The sequence below is a fragment of the Cupressus sempervirens genome, chromosome 7 (assembly GCF_028749045.1).
Source record: "Cupressus sempervirens isolate cs-2001-9-10 chromosome 7, ASM2874904v1, whole genome shotgun sequence".
Lineage (NCBI taxonomy): Eukaryota > Viridiplantae > Streptophyta > Pinopsida > Cupressales > Cupressaceae > Cupressus > Cupressus sempervirens.
This window is the reverse complement of record NC_143124.1, coordinates 436,725,236-436,730,604: the sequence shown is the minus strand read 5'-3', so window position 1 is coordinate 436,730,604 and position 5,369 is coordinate 436,725,236. Positions and strand designations below refer to the sequence as shown.

General features: G+C 31.7%; 1 pseudogene across 1 annotated transcript; it reads left to right on the top strand.

The window, feature by feature from the left end:
• Positions 1-1,110: 1,110 nt before the first annotated feature.
• LOC149547445 (putative glutathione S-transferase parC) lies at positions 1,111-2,607 on the top strand (annotated as a pseudogene). The gene is made up of 3 exons (XR_016353869.1): positions 1,111-1,362; positions 1,501-1,829; positions 1,906-2,607. The product of XR_016353869.1 is annotated as a putative glutathione S-transferase parC (transcript).
• Positions 2,608-5,369: the final 2,762 nt, after the last annotated feature.

Below are 5,369 nucleotides of genomic sequence, written 5' to 3'. Positions count from 1 at the left end.
TCCACTAGGTTAAGATTGGCCATGACAAGCTCTTTCCATTTTCTATTATCAATGTAATTGACTATCTTGGTACCATAGTTAGCCACCCCATGATTCTTTAGAACTACTAATTTAGTATAAATTAGAAGAGAGTCACCAAGCCATCTATCTTCCCATAATCTAATAAAATTCCCATCCCCAATGTTCCATCTTATTCTCCCACCCCTCTTAAGTGCTTCCTAATCTTAATAACATTGGATCACATCCTTGATCTAGCTAGGAGGCATTCATTATATAAAACCTAGTTAAAAAGCCCTCCACCCAAGTAACATGTCCAATATACCTAGGTTGAGTTGTGCATGTTGTGTCTTAGAAAGTTCACACTCGCTATTTTTGTTGCAGATTCTTGGTTTTTCTCTACCATAACAAAAATATTCTCTTACTTCATCTAATGAGTTTTTTGTTTGTCATTTTTAAAGGTTTGGTTATTAGATTGTATTGATAATGGTGCCTAGATTCAAATTTTGGTTGTAAGAATACAAATAAATTGATTTTACTCTCCAAGTAATTAATGTTTAGGGAATGGCCACAAAAGTTGCAACCATCATTTTCATATGAATGGTTTAGATGAACTATTTGCTCTTCAAAAATTTAATGTCATTTTACTATTGATCTTTAGGTCTTAAAGACAAAGAACACCAACAAAAATATCATACATGACTACTATAAGACTAATGATTAAAATATTTCATAATATTTAAGTTGATTTTCATCTTCCATTAAATACAAAATATTTTTAAAGATCTAGCGGAATTACCCAAATATATCTTCCTTTCCACATAACCTTTGTACCTTGTTAAAGTGCAATTATTAATAATATTATAAAATCAACCTAAAATTACAACCATTCTAAACATTTACTAAATAGTTTAACCAAGAAGATTGTAAATTAATATTCGTGAAATAAGGAGAGCTAATGTCATGGAACTATAAACTTAAAAATAAATTATTTTCCAATAAATCATTAAAAAGATACTATTTTACTCAATAACTATAAAACAGTCTACTTGCGGTGTCTCCTACTTATCAATTATTGCTGACCTTACGTAAGAGCATACGTCAGCGCAGCGCTTTGGTCTAACTGGCCAGGGAGCTTCCCCAATGGGGCTACATCGGTGCCTTTGTGGTGCTTCATGTTGACTTACCCCCGAACTTTCTAGAAATTAAGCGAATGGCTGAAAATCCATATCCTCCATACGATTTAGGCTTTCTTATACATACTTGTGCCATCATATCCATGATACCATAAGATCAGGAAGGAAGTTTTATAGCCAAAGATCAAGAGGAATTTGAAGCTTTGGGGCGGTCAGTGATCATCTACAGGTATTTGAACCTGAGGGTTTTTTTTAATTTGTTTTTCGTTTGACGTCTATGCATTGTGTGGGATATCGACGGTTGTTTAAATTTTAGTTTCGTGTTAGATCATGTACAGTTGTATGAGTTTGGGGTTTTGGGCTGTAGGTCTACCCGAGATGGCGCAAGTGAAGGTACTGAATACAGGGATCAGCATGTTTGGCATGCGCGTCTTAATTGCTTTGGAGGAGAAAGGCGTGAAGTATGAATACCAAGAAGAGGTGCTCACCAATAAGAGCGAAGAACTCCTGAAAATGAATCCCGTAAACAAGCAAGTCCCTGTTCTGATCCACAATGGGCAGCCTGTATGCGAGTCTCTTATAATTGTTCACTAGATTGATGAGGTTTGGGATTCTCCGCAATTTCTACCCTCCAAGCCATATGACCGTGCCCTTGCCCGCTTTTCTTCATTTGATGCATTTCTAGTTAGTTTGATGGTGTATTTCCTTCACATATATTGGGACACTTTAAAGGGAAAAAAAAAAAAAAAAAAACTCTTAAATGTGGGTGCAGTTTTATGACGCGGGAGCTCGTATATTGAGGACGAAGGGCGAGGATCAAGAGCAGGCGAAGCGTGACATGTTAGAGTGCTTTCAACTGTTAGAAGGTGCATTGAAAGATATGTCAGCAGGGGGATCCCTGCCTTTCTTCAATGGGAATGATTTCGATCGGCTTCCTAGATATTGCATTCATTCCCTTTTCTTTGTGGTTTCATACTTACGAAACTGTTGGGAAGTTCAAGATACCGTTGGAGAGTGAGTTTCCATTGCTTGATGCGTGGATTAAGAGATGCATGCAGAGGGATAGCGTCAAGAAAGCCCTTCCCACTCCAGATAAATTTTTGGAATATGCAATCCAAACAAGGAAGAAGTTTTTGGGGGAATAGATTTGGAGAGCCCGACTCCAAATGTGAGGCTTGCGATATGTGTGTATTGATTAGGTCAGTAGTCTACATCCTCTGATAGATAGCAATACCAAACGTTCAAAGGAGTCGGTGCGGTCCAGTCATTTATTGAACACAAAGTTTATATATGTGGTTCAACAGAATTAAGAGGTAGTCTTTCTTAGTCATATTTACACATATGGGTGGTTGGATTATTGTTCAATTTTATCGTTGAATAATTGGTATCTTTTGTATGTTTGAAGATTGTAGTTGTATTTACAGACATATGGGTAGTTGGATTATTGTTCAATTTCATTGTTGAACAATTGGTATCTTTTGTATGTTTGAAGATTGTTTCACACATATGGGTGTTTGGATTATTGTTCAATTTCATCGTTGAATAATTGGTATCTTTTGTATGTTTGAAGATTGTAATTATATTTACACACACATATGGGTCGTTGGATTATTGTTCAATTTCATCGTTGAACAATTGGTATCTTTTGTATGTTTGAAGATTAAACTGTGCAGTAGAATATGAGCACTTTTGTTACCTACATCAAGTGACATTTAAAGTTGTATATCATGTTTTATAAGACTTTGAATATTAATAAAGTTCATAGCTGATTGAAATAGACTATTGAATTTTATATTATGAATGTGAGTGGGTCAATGGATGAGTTATAATAGTCCATTTTTAATACTTTTAATATAATCTTTATATAATATACCATGTCATGTCTATGATTTTAAGAAAAAAGTAAGGATTTTTTTTGAAGGAAAAATAATGTTAGGAAGGCCAATAAATGTGTGTGATTTATATGTTTCATTCATATTGATAAGTTATAAGTTTTAAAGAGTTCATTTATTTTTTTATTAAATAAATTCTCTTATAATTTTAACCTTAACTTTATTAACCACAATCTACAAGTCATTATAATTTCTTGAATTAATCATATTCATAAGCACATACAAATATGTCTTCTAAACAATAGTTTAAATTCTTGCAATCATCATGTAAGATAGAGTTGGTTTATATGTTTAGCAATGGCTAGACCATTGATAACTATGATTATTAGAGTATTTGTGTTAAAGTATTGTTTTAATTGTGTAATTTTTTTTTTTTGTGGTTTGTGGTTTGAGAATAGGTAATGGCATATGAGGAGTAAGGATTTTTTTGACACTTTAAAAAGATGGATTTTGAACTTTCCACATTTAATGAATTCCACATGAGCATTGTTACTAAGGAGAAGCTTACTAATAATATTTTGCAAGTATCAAGATGGTGTTCATGTTTATATTCTTGAGCTTTCTCTATCTCTGTGATGGATTACAAAGTGTGATCCTAAACATTGATTAAAAAATTATATACAATCGATACTACAAACATTATTAATAAATCTAATTGATTATGAAAAACTGTTATTCTTAATATTATAAAGATATGAAATTCCATATAGAGATAATAGACAATAATATATATTTTTTGAAATTTAAAGTATAGTTTAAACTTTGTATATGATTACGACCACAATAATTTTTGATATAAGTCTTGTCCAATACTCAATATATAAAAATGAGGAATTTTAATCAAATTTACTACTACATATTCATTTGATGACCTAGAACTTATTATTTTAATAAGAACAATAATATATTGAGGTCCTATATGATACAAAATAGATTCTTCAAATTAAAAGTGTGTTAAATTACAATAATTATAACCATCTTAATTGAAAAGAGTTCAAATGTGAACTTAATTATGATATTATGATTACCATAAATTCTAAGTCTCTCTCAATTAGATGACTTGTGGATGCACTTAAATAGCATCTAGTGCAATATATTTATATACCAACAAGTGGAAGATGCAAGACACATTAAAATTAAGATCTATAGATAGGGGATTCTTTATGAGTTTATATTTCTCTGTAAAAATATAGTTAAACGAAGATAACCCACACCTCCTATTTTCTAGTCCTATCCTTGCAATAGGGAATTGATTTTTTTTTTTGTGAAAGTTAGGTTTAAATTCTAGGGAAAAACTAAAAGACCACGTAAAAGAAAAGATCAATCAAAAAATTTAATTCTTGATTTGGCGTATATTCAATGAAGGATCTAAAGGATAAAATGGCATAGAAATTGAAGGAGGAGAAATTGATGATTAACTTGGATAAATGTTAATTCATGAAGGAAGATATTTTTTATTTTGTTTCATAATTTTATCTGATGGTTTAAAGATGGATCTTGAAAAGGTAAAAGCTATTCTTGATTGGCATACACAAATGTTGGAGAAGTTGGATCATTTCATGGCTTAACATGTTTTTATATAAAGTTGATCAGAAACTTCACTTCTATTTGTAATGCTATAACTAAAACAATAAGAGGAGATTAAATGGATTTAAAATGGAAACATGGAGAAAAGAGTGTTGAAACATTGAAACAAAATATTGCAAGATTTCCTACACATTCTTTTCCTTATTTTAGCAAAGTTTTTCAATTTGAATGTGATGCTAGTAGAAGTGCTATTGGAATTGTTTTAATCAAGAAGGAAGACATGTACCTTTCTTTAGAAAAATATTGAATAATGCTAACAGAAAATATTGAATTTATGATCAGGAATGCTATGCCATTTTTCAAGCTTTGAAGAAATGGAGACATTATTTGATGCCTAAAGATTTTGTGTTGTACACTAACCATAAAGATTTGTAGTTTTGGGTAGTAAGAATAAGTTGAATCAGAGATGCATGAAGTGGGTTTAGTATTTACAAAACTTTTCTTTCTCATTCAAGCATAAGAGTAGACACTCAAATAAAGGTGGTGATTCTTGGAGCAAAAGAGGCAATTTATTGGCAGAGATGAGAGTTGAGGTACTTGGTTTTGATGATTTGAAGTACTTGTATGAAACTGATCCTAATTTTGTAGAGATTGGTAGGAAGTTGCAAAACTTGTGAAACATCAAAATGAATTGGTTAGAATTTGGGATTGTATTCACCATTGTTTGTACCTAGCAAGCTTTGGGAAGATATATGTATGGACTTTGTTCTTGGTTTTCTTAGATCTCAAAGTGGTAATGCTTCTATTTTTTGTAGTA